Below are 12,088 nucleotides of genomic sequence, written 5' to 3'. Positions count from 1 at the left end.
GGCTGTGGTCGGAACTGATGCCAGCACAGGCAAGAAGAATTCTGTGGCTGGGCCGTGGACAGGTGCAATGGTAGGGTTTGATTTTATTAATCTGATTTTCAAAGGCATTTTTTGAGAGCTCTTCAGATCATATAGAGTCCCTTTTCCCTGGGAATCTTATCTGTTAATGACTGGTTTGTAAGTCCTACACATGTGCAGGTGTTTGTATTCTGTGACCACCATTGTCATTTTTGTTAGTTACCACTGTTAATGAGATATTATCTCTACCAAGTACTATCTGGCCTAACAACAGCAGTATTTAAGTTAATACTGCTATGTGGATTTATATCACTGATTTTAATATGGTTTTTATTTACCCGCTCTTATAAATTATAAACATCCCCCAATTTGTAAGAACATGAGGCTGTGATTGAATTTGCTTACTTCCTTTTTTGTTATTTTAGGATGAAAATTCTGAATAATATTAAGAATATTATATTAGAACAGAATTATAATTATATAAAATATTGAGATTAATACCTCAAACTTGCTACTTAAGTGTGAGCAAAGTGTTTGTGGCTTAAAAGAAGGCCATGACATTCTTAAAGAAGACCCTTTTCAAGCCAAAGGGCTGAAACCTTCCCTTTCTCTCACTAAACAGTGAACAGCCCAGCCTTACTAGTGGGTAGTCAAAATGGAAATTTACCAAACTCACAGCAGGTTATTGAGTGGACTGTTAGAGGAGATCCTGGAGCAGAGGAAAAATTATTACCCCTTTTAATAATTCCTTAAAACCATTCTCAAAACTTTGTTTTCAGTCAGCTGGGTATTTCATGATGTGCAACAGAAGTAGAGTGATGTTTTGAAGTACTGAGCAAGACCACTGGTCTTATAAGTAATGGACATCTCCATAAGTTATCCAGAGACATATTCTTAACCTGCACATACACAGTGCAAAGGCTATAGTTTGTACTTGCAGATCTTTTTTTTTTTTTTCTTTTTTAGCAAAAGTGTGAGGAGCTACCTTCCCCTGTGGACTAAACCTCCATGAAGGTCAAAGTAGAAGGTCATGGACATTCCATTTGCTGTCTGTAGTTTATCTGCGACAAAAGTCTATGATCCTTTGATGAGCAAATGGTAGAAGCATGGTATTTTGCAACCGCAGGTGTTGTGTGCATGTGAGGGAGCACAGAAGCTATAACTAAATTTAATGTCGTTGATACGATAGCTTGTAATGTCTTGGCTTTTTCTGATAATTTAGAACAGAAATTTTTAAAGAGAAAGAGGGAAGATGTATGTGTTCGTTGGATGTATGTCAACACTGGTTGACACAGTCAGCAGCTGAAGACTAAATCTTCAGGGTGTAAATTCTTTTTAGCTCAGTTGATGCCAGGAGAGCTGTGTCAGACTGCAGTACTTTAAGCTCTGTCCTGAGGACACCCAGTACCATCAGCAGGAACTGCAAACATGGAATCAGTTGAGTTCCTTGGAAAGGATTCAGTGCTTTCCTGCCAGGAGCTCAGCACCACTACTGGTCTTGAAGATCTAATGCTGCCAGAAGAGACACATAACCTCTGTCTGCTGCCTTTAATCAAAACTGAGGGGAAGACTGTTTTGTGTTGAGTCTGAAAACTGCTAAACATCCCAAAATACTGAAGATCATCTGACTCTCTGGGATTTGCCTGTTGCTGTCTTCTCCCTGGCCTTTTTAGGTGAGGATAGATTGCAGCAATTCATGCTGCTGTGTGGGAGATTGTTTCACCTGTGACAATCCAAACACAAAGACCTACCTACAATGGTAAGCTTTTCATCCCATCCACAGTATTGTCTTAAAAGAGCCTACTGAGTAGGTATCTCTGATTTAGAAGCAGGATGGAGCTGAAATCATGTCCTGGCATGCAAGCATTTTGGATTATTTAATAACTTAATATTTCCTTGAGGATTGATAGTTTAGTCTGTCATTTATTTGTTTGATATTTTATGATCTGATGATTTCTCCTCACATATTTTAGTTAGGCATATTATGTATCACTGTTGCTTTATGTTTTCTATTACTGGGAATTAATTTTTCACACAGTATCTTCATTTAATTATATAATACAATTGCATGTGCATCTGCATGGATATGAAGAATCTGTTCTAATTTAGCCATTATATATTACGCTATCTTGGGTTTTCCAGTAAAAATTCCCAAGTTTTTTGTTTTAGCATAACAATAGTCATATTCATTGCTTCTTACATTTTAACAAAAGCACTCAGATGCCAGTTCATAGATTGACATAATCAGCTTTGTCTCTTAATTGGAAGAGAGAATAAAGCTGTTTAGGGGTGTCAATAAAATGACAGATGCATCATTAACAGAAGGCTACATTGTATCAGAATGGTGCAAATCTTTGGAATTGAAATGTTTAAAATTTTTACTGGTAACCTTTTGTTTCTAATTTTCATTTTCTTGTATTTTTTTCATAATTGAAAAATAGCAAAGGTACATAATACAGCATATATATGGAACAGTTATTGGTGGTAGAGAACTCAAGTTTATAACCAGAGTAGAGCTATAGCTAGGAAAACTTAGGATTTATGCCTACCCTCAATACAAAATTCAGTGCTCCCTTTGGCCATGCCTTTGATGCACTCCTCATCACCCCTATGATGTCACCAGTTGTTTATGAGCCGTGGGATAGCATGTATATTATGAAATTCAGGCCTCACCCTATGCCTGACTTCCTGGTGCAGCACAGGGTATGAAATCTATCCACAATCAGTCTGAATATTCAGTTCAGTATTGACTTCAGTGAGTCCATATTTCTTCAGCTGTTTATGATGCTATTGATACCCACTTATCCTTTGGAATAAAGGAAGTTTTTACATTGTACTTTTAACACACAATTGTTCTTTCAGTCAGAACAAACAAAAATTGCAGAATCGGACAAAATTGCAAATATTTAAACACTGGGACAATGGGAATGCATGTTTTGGGATTCAGACATACAGATGGAAATAAGATTGCATGCTGCATCTATATGTGGCAGTCAGAGGTGGCTCATCCCAGCAGGGTTTGATGCCCAGAGCATCCACAAGACCCAGCATCTCATATCAGCTTTACTGACAACCTGATCTGGAGGATTTTCCCATTTCTTACAGATCCAACTGTCTTCTGGCAAGCACTATTGAGGTCCTTTCTAGGAAGAAATCCGTGTTGTTTTTTGTGTTCGGCACCGGTCATATGACAGAGTTTGGGGTGCTAATGGTCTGGCTTCTAGGTCACATAGCAAGACACATGAGAGTCCATCCTTGAGTGTAGTCAAAACACCCACACCTACAGACTTCTGTGCTAGATAAGTGCTGTGCAGCCAGTCTTGAAATCTTTTAAGCAAAGGGAGTGATGATTGGGTCAGTCACCAGCCTGTAGTCCTGAGCTTGCATCCCTGGATTAACATGGATGAGGTGTTCTAAATCTTAGTCTTCTTCTCTGTATCCACATTATTTTTGTTAGAACCTGTAAAGCTCATTATCTCTTCAACATAAATCTTTTAAAGTTTTAAGATTTCATGAAGTTTGACACTTCTGTGAATTTTGTGTCCTGTGTATAGACAGCTGCCTCATCTGCTGTTTGGGAATCAGCGTTTAATTATGTGGGGCTCCAAAGCAATTGCAATGGTACCCAGTTGAAGTAGCTGGTTGAAAAATATTGAACACTTTATTAATAAAATTTCAAATTTGAATGAGATGAGGATGTGCAGATTGAGGAGCATCAGGGAATATGATAAACAGACAGACAGACAGGCTACTGGAATCTCATCCTGTCTTCCCCGAGACAGGCACAACAGACAACAGCCCATGATTTATGGAGGATTCCATCTCTTCTTGAACACAGTGATTTACAGGATAGGGAGCAATGGGGATAAACTCCTGCCCAGTGCAGCAGGAGCATCACCTGTGTGACTGCCCCACCTCCCAGGTGCCTGGCATCACAGGGGTGAGGCTCTGTGAGTGTAGCTGGACAATGGTGAGAGCTAGGGCTCCTCTAGCATGGAGGCGTCACCAGGGTCAAGTCAGACCACACCCTCTGTCAAAGCCACTTCCTGAAAGCAAGAAGAGAGGTCACTGTCATAGGAAACTCTCTTCTGATGGGAACAGAAGCCCTAACATGCAGACTGGTCACACCTGTTTGGGAAGTCTGCTGCGTCCTGGGTCCAGCTTAAAGATGTGAAGAGAAACTTTCCCACCCTGTTACGGCTTTCAGGTTATCACCCATTATTGATTTTTCAGGTGGCAGTATGAAAGTCCCAACAAGAAGTCTGAGGGCAGTCAAGAGAGACCTCAGGGCTTGGGAAACTGGCTAAAGGATCAGTTGCACAAGTAGTGTTCTCCTCTATTTGCAGGGAATGATGGGGGAAAATAGGAAGAGCCAGCAGTTCAATACCTGATTCCAACCTTAGTGTTCACCCTATTTTTCATCATGGGTTGGCTGAATTTTGGGTTCTAATATTGAGTTTAAAGACAGGGAGGCACTGGAGCATGCCTGGAGAAGGGGAAGGTAGAAGGTGAAGGTTCTGGAGCACAAATCCTATGAGGAGTGGCTGAAGGAGCTGTGGTGGAGAAAAGGAGGCTCAGGAGTGACCTAATCACTCTAGAACTCCCTGAAACTGGGTCAGTCTATTCTCCTGAGTACCAGTAGGTAGGACAAGAGGAAATGGCCTCAAGTTGCACACAGGGAGGTATAGATTGGATGTCAGGAAAATTTCTTCATCAAAAGGGTGGTCAAGCATTGGAACAGGCTGCCCAGGAAAGTGGCTGAGTCCCAGTCCCTGGAAAGACTGTGTGGAAGTAACACTTCGGGGACATGGTTTGGTGGTGGACTTGTCAGTGCTAGAGCAGTGGTTGGGTGTGATGATCTTAAAGGTCTTTTCCAACCTAAATGACTCCAGTATTCTGTGAAATTACTCAGTAGGAGGGTACTTGGTTTTGAAAAAAGAAAATAAAAGGATAATATATTTTCATATATAGCCATCTTGGATTTTTCAGAAAGATGATCCTGTATAATGTTAATATTATTTTGTAGAGGAATCAAATGAGGAAAAAAATGAAACAAGTATTAATTTGAAATTCTAATGTCTCTGATTCCAGTCCCCAAGTTGACATTTGCTCACTTTAATTGAAAAAATTGAGAATTTTATTTATGTTTTCTACTCCTTTTTCTTAGCAGAGGGATTTAAAACATGTTCAGACCTACAGTGTCCCAGTCCCTGTTCTGTCTTACAATCTTCAGTAAGTAATAATATCTTACTTTCTGTGACTGCAGAATGAAAATATATTCTTGATTTACCTAAAACTGCAATTAGTTAGTTTGCCTAAAACCAACAAAGATTACATTTGAGAGAACTCACACAAATACAAGGCTTCATTTAGGTTTAACCCTTATGTCCTTGAATACAATACAGTTTACATAAATATTTAAGGGCAGCCACAGACCAATTAAAGGAATATATTTTCCAAGCATCAAACCATTGTTTTCAGGCAATGCACTGATGCTCCTAAATTAATACATATTAAATCTGTTATGGGCTTAGCAGAGTTTTAGGCTCAGGAGAGGGAAAAGCAGATGAGAGCACCCCAGGGGGAGGTCGGGCAGAGATTGCCCGTGAGACACACGACCCACGCTCTCAGAGTCTTTGTGGCTGAGCGTGGCTGCAAGCTGCTCTGCAAATCCGCCCCAGGAGGACAGGGCACCACCATCCCTGTTTTTAAGTCCTTTCAGCATCCTAGGAAAAGCTGTGGGCAAGCTGAGAAGGCTGTGACTGGCTTCATTTTGATATTTGCTAAATAAAATTGAGGAGCAGCTGTTTTGTGGGAAATATATTTAAGGGGTATTTTTTTTTAATTTAAAAATAAAAATGTTTTAAGATACTTCAGAATTCCCCTCATAATAAGAGGTCTAGTCTTAATCTAGTCCTACCCAAAATTGCTTAGTAAAAGACTGCACTTTTCATATCCACTCACTTCAGACCCAAGAGTCCATCAGATTGCTGTTTCATAGTGCACGGTATGAATTATAAAAAGGTGCTGCTCAGATGTACATTTATGTGAAAAGTGTCACTACACAGACCTAGGAAAATGCATTTGCAAGTAATTGGATTTGAGGCTCCCTAATTGTGGCAGCTTGTTAAGGCAGGGATAGGACTTATCCAATGTGAACTATGAGAAAGTCTGATTTGAAAAAGACCCATATGCTCTTGAATGCTGGAGCAGAGATGGAGCAGAGCTCAGGGTGAGAGAAGGAGGGAAAGGTACAAGCAAAGTGGAAAAGAAGTTTTGGAAGAAGAGTAAAGAACGTAGAAGCACATCTAGGAAGGGGAAAAAGAGGAGAGACTTGTTGCAGCTAGTGAAAAGCCAAAGATAAAGAGTGCAGGTCGCTGCATGCGTTCTGCTGAAATAGATCACCTGAAGTTTCTGCTGAGAGAAGTAAAATCAGTTCAGAAGGAGAAACTGAGATGTTAATCTAGGCTGGTGGCAGAAGGAGATGAAACAGGAGAAAATTAATGTTTGTGGGAAATCCCACTACAAGACTGTTTCTCTTAACATACAAGACTATGTGCAATAGACTTGTAGCACTGGAAGGAAAAGAGGGAAAAGAAATATCTGGAAAGAAAATATGAATAATTGAATGATCTTTGAAAGAGAAGACCTACTAATACTGTGTTCATCTTACAGACTTTAAAGCTTTTGAAACGTTCACCTAAGTGCAGTATTCAATTGCTGTTTTCCTGTGATACATGCCTGGCTGACAGGAATAGTTACCTTCTCTCATTATGTCAACTTTGAGTTTATTTGCAAATAAGTGAACTAAATAAGGTGCCTGGGGTATTTTTGTGTTTATCCAACTGTTGAGACTATACTTTGGAGTTTTTCAATACATTTTTGAGCAAAATATGTCCTGACTGTTAATTCTGTAATACAATTTGTGAAATGTCTGACATCTGAAGCTCATGGGGGAGAGGAGGGAAATTGCTTGCAGATCGCCGTGTGCTTCTGTGCTTCCACTTGGGGAATGCATGGCCATAACTGTGGGAGTCATGAAATTGTTAATTAAAAATCTTCTTAGCTGTATTTAATCTTTTTTAAAAAGATAAAATGCAAAATCTTTTCTTCTTCTAAAGCTATGCACATGGAGTTTTTTTAGACAGACTAAGTGGCCCTGTTTTCTAGTTAATTACCTCAATAAATCAGGAGTGGGTTGCTGGTATTTGAAAATTCTGTGCATGGTAGACAGAGTGAGGGACAGAGCAGTTTTCTGCAGTGGTCTGTTGCTGGTCAATAATGGTATATAATGCACTCAGGTCCAAAGGGGGGTATTGATACTCACAGTGCCACCATGGCTATAACATCAGAAGCTTACTGCTAAACCCCAAAATATTGCAATAAAACTGTTTGTGCTACAACATGGAAAGTGTTTGTGTTACTGCTAAAAAAAAAAAAAAAAAAAAAAAAAAAAAAAAAAGGCACCACTCAGTTTTTCCTATGATGTGATCTTTGTTTGCGTTAATGCGTATGTGTGTGCATATAGAAGTATGCTTATATACACATAATCTGTATTGATATTCATCATCTGTTTGATATATACACATAATTGATAAATACATGTGTACACACACACATGCATCCTGAATGAATTGTATTTGCTTCTTGAAAATGGCTGATACTCCCTGAAAGGAGAGATGGAGAGAGAGAGTGATTTTATTGGTACTGGTTGATCTCAGAACTGAGGATCAGTTTTGCAGTGAACAATGCAGACATGCACTGTAGAAAGGCTGTTCCTGTCTCAGCCTAAGACAGGAGACAGCAGATGGGTGTGGGAAGACAGGAGAGCACAGTGGGGAAACTGGACAAGACTCACCAACAGCCTTGCTTCTTCTCTGTGCCACTGCAGTGTGTATGGCTCACAGTGGTGGGCAGGATTCAAGAAGGGGTTTGGCTGAGGGTGAACTGGAAGTGAAAGCAGGTGGACAATACCTGGACTAAAAACACATTGCAAGAGATGAGAGCAAAGGCTCCCCAGATCTGAACAGGAGCTTGGTTTGAGAAGAAAGTTAACAGCGGGTGGGAAAGGGGCTGAATGGTCATGGCAGGTCCATGGAGGCATCCCAAGAGGGTGGATGTATGCAGAGGAATCAGGAGTAGGAGAAAAATATTTTCATATGAGTGGGTCAGGAAAAGTGACATCAAAAAAACAAATATGAGAAAAGACAAGACAGAATTAAAGGAAATCTACCTTGATGACCTTAGTAATGTATCATTAAGACCAATACTTCCAAAAAGCTCCTTTTCTCTCTGGTGATTATAGGGATGTCTGGTTAACCAAGATTCCAAACTTCTGGATGGCTCAGTTACATTAAATGAAGGGTCTATTTTCATCACCCTTTCTGTCCTAATGATCATCCTGCATTATTTAGCATGCAGTTTTATAGAAAACAATACTTGATTTTTGCAGTAATTATTTTTTTTTTAGTTCTGAAATTATATACTACATTCTCCAACACTGTTCCTGCATACAGAAGCAGAAATATTTTTCCATCTAGCATTCTCCTCTCTTTCCTTGTTACCAGGATTTTTAAAATGTGATAATGTCCCACCACTGTTTCTGAGATTTCCTGAATTTATTTGTTTGCTCTTTATTACGTAAGGAATGATTTTTGCCTGTTTGAATATATTTCTGTGGGGAGTGCTGACATTCTTATCCACACTTCACTTGTCACTTCCAGGCCAGACGGTTAATATGATTTCCTACTATGAGCTACTTACTGCATACAGTTTTAACATGTGTTGCAGCAAAGCAGTATATTGAAGTGCAGAAATGAATTAAGGAAGAGAGGGATTTCACAAAAAAAGTCATTGAGTTGTCTTTGGTAAAGTCAGTTCATGTGCAGCATAAATATATTCCTAATAGGAGTAAAAGGAAATACAGGTGGATCTTCTGATCCCATCCTTCTCACATGAATATGAGGGAAAAAAGTGTTTGTGTTTGTGGATAATATATAAAGAGGAGTGTCTGCGAGCCTGCAAAGGAGGGATTAGCATTCCAAATGGTGAACTGGAAAACACAGAGGACTAATCAGCAGCATCTGGATGGGAGCACAATCTTTTCTCTGGGAAAAGGCTGAGGGCTGTAATGGTTCCCAAGTTGGATTTTTATCAACATGGCGGTGATTTTGCACAGAAAGCTGAGGTTGTGCTGGGAAGCAAAGGGTGTCACCCTTGAGAAGGAATAAGTAATTGCACTGCTGTGCTCAGTGCAGGACACTGCCATAGAGGAAGGTGTGAAAATCAAGAAAAAAGTGATATAAGTATGTAGAGGTCTAGAAAATAGTTATGAGGAAATACTGGAAGAAATTGAGGTTGTTTAACCTAAAGAAGACTAAATGAGAACATAGTAAGTACCTTTAAATGCATTAAGTGTTCTTGCAGAAGTGAAAGGAATAATTTATTCTCTTATCCTTTGCAGACAGAATGAGAAGTAGTGGGCTTGAGGTACATGAAGATAAAGGTTAGATGTGAGGAGAAGCAGATTGCTTGGGGAGACTGAAAAGATTCTGTCACTGACTGTCTTCAAGAAGGGCATGGAAAAATATAAAGATACCGGTGCACAGCACCCTACCTGGTAGGATCAGTAATCTCTCATCATCTCTGCCTAGCCTATTTTCCTTTGATTAAAGCTGAATTAAGAAAGGAAAAGTCCTGAACTGGACAAATAACCTCAAATGTAAAATGTAATAGAATAACCTTGGGCTTGGTCAGGGCAAGTGTTGAGTCGTCATGGCTGCTCTCACAGCCTTCACCCAGAGCAGAAGCAAAGTGGGATTGCAAAATGAAGGCTATGAGCATTAAATTTGTATTAATTTTTAATACTGATGAATTATTGTCGCATTGGCCAGGTCTTGTCTTTACCATGACTCCTATCCTGGCTGTTATGAAACTTTACATTACATTTGGTATTGTAAAATTTCTCAGAATTTTCAGCCTCTGATAAAGCCTGAGCCACAAGCTCTTTCTTCATGGGTTTCCATTTTAAAACTGTTCAGATTACTTTCCCACAATGGTATTTACTTGCCTATTGGCTTTTTAGGCAATGTCCCAACTGGTAACTAGAAATAGAGGTAGTATTTATAGATGTGTCCTTCAACACAGTGTGCAGTGTGAAGCATTGCTATGTACAATGTCAACATACAATTCTTGATATAATTTAGCCTAAACTGCAAAGGAATAAGTTTTCTTAGAGAGTGATATTTCAGAGTTACTGAATGAATTACTGAGTCTTGGTGTTTTTTGGGTATTTGGGGATTACCTAAATTAAATTGCTAGAAGAGAGAGAAAAGATGCTCATGTGGTGAACAGATTACAGTTGGAGATCTTAGCAATAAAACCTTGTATGGTTTTAAAGGAGAAAAAATGTACTTTTATTAAAATCCCAGAAATTTTTGACATGAAAAATTTTCAACAAAATTATTGCGTTTTTCTTGGGGGAAAAAAATCACTAAAAAAATTCACTGGTTGGTTGATTTGCTTCTGTCAGCATTTCTCCCAGTTTGTCTGACATTACTACTAGAGTCTGTTTTGCCGTACTGCTCTTTTTGGGAGCACAGATAAACTCTTATCTCCTTGGAATGCTCAAAATTGTATTTGCTACTTTTTTTCTGAGTCTTTGTCCTTTTCTTTTATGAGTGATTTTTATCCTAAAGAAAAAGTGATGGTGATCAATACTGCAGTATGAAACCACTTTACCTAGGCATGGTATAGGCAGTAGCAGTGTGAGGTTTTTCTGTCCAGGACTCACACTTCCTCATCGAGTCAATCCATGTCTCTCTCAAGGTGATGCATCCATTTACTCCCCACAAACCTGAAAGCAGTGACCAGATAGGAGCAATGCCTTTACCCGCACAGGAAGTATGTAAGCTGAGAATTCAAGGGTAAAAGATTGTATATTGCTAAAACTCTCTTCTGGCTTGTTCTGCAGGGAATGCTTTTTTGTACTGCATGTATTCAACCTGGAAGATTTAGAGTTCCAGGAGATCACTGAGTCAGATAATTTGGGTGAGAATTTAATAACGCATATTTTTATAAATGTCAAGAATTGTATTGTGGCCAAATATTTGAAAGAAAATTTTATTTTCTGTCCTCATATATCTAGAACACCTATAAGTAGGTCTAGGGGAAAACTGTAACTGCTAAATTAAAAAAATAAAAATAGAAAGACGCACTGCCTTCCTCCTGTCCTAAGTGTTCTCTCTCTCTCATAATACAAGAAGACATTCCAGACACCACATTTCTGGGGATTACCTTTCTTGGGGTTGAAGCCTTTGGCCTCATTCTTTTCCTCACAGTTAGAGTGTTCATAAGCCCCTGGAAAGACACTGTCTGTCATGTCTTGTTGCTTAAATATTGTGATCGAGCCTGTGAATAATCTCTAACTGCTTTGACATGTTCATAATAGCTTTTGTTCTACTCTGTGGCAATCCATTTCCATTCCTTAAAGTCCCCTGACATGGTGTGTTCCAGCTTGGACATGGTATTATGATGGTTTGTCCAAAGATGCTATGGAAAATTCAGAGCACTAACTTTAACTTTTGTGAGTGGTGGTGATGATGTGGAAAGTGAAAATGACCCCTCTGTGGCAAAAGGTATCGTTAGACCTTTTTCTCCTGGGCTTGTGGGTTTTTTCCGCCTCTGGTGGAAGTTGCTGTGGAAAGCGGTCAGCTGAACCGGCGTTACCCTGCAGAGTGACGTGTTCGTGTCGGGCTTCTTCAGCTGTGCTGTGTGCAGTGAAGGCTGCCTTAACACCAGATGCCAATCATACACCACCAGTGGATTTGCAAGATTATAGGACAGGAAAAAAAGATGAAGGTTAAGCATGGGGCACAATAGAGATTACTTATGGTAATGAATTGTATAATTTTTCTAGACAGATCTGGATTAATGTTTATCCCAGGCAAAAGATTACTGTATGTCTGATTCTAGTTGTAAACAGACATTATTAAACAGAAGGTTTATGTTCATGAAATGCGACTATGGGTGTTAAAGCACTTATGATTTATTATGTGCAAAAAGAAAAATT

The 12,088-nt window shown here is 39.2% G+C and overlaps 1 protein-coding gene across 3 annotated transcripts in view; it reads left to right on the top strand.

The window, feature by feature from the left end:
• Positions 1–1,529: 1,529 nt before the first annotated feature.
• LOC121340234 (cytochrome P450 7B1) overlaps positions 1,530–12,088 on the top strand; it is a 34,820-nt gene continuing 24,261 nt past the window's right edge. For 2 of the 3 annotated variants that reach the window (XM_041412858.1, XM_041412859.1), the window contains exon 1: positions 1,530–1,777. The gene's annotated coding sequence lies outside the window, so the exon portion shown is untranslated. The remainder of the gene's footprint in view (positions 1,778–12,088) is intronic. The other variant, XM_041412860.1, reaches the window with a different exon arrangement.

The sequence above is a fragment of the Onychostruthus taczanowskii genome, unplaced genomic scaffold, assembly GCF_017590055.1.
Source record: "Onychostruthus taczanowskii isolate IOZ18803 unplaced genomic scaffold, ASM1759005v1 scaffold4, whole genome shotgun sequence".
NCBI classification, from domain to species: Eukaryota; Metazoa; Chordata; class Aves; order Passeriformes; family Passeridae; genus Onychostruthus; species Onychostruthus taczanowskii.
This window is presented reverse-complemented; position numbering and strand designations above follow the sequence as displayed.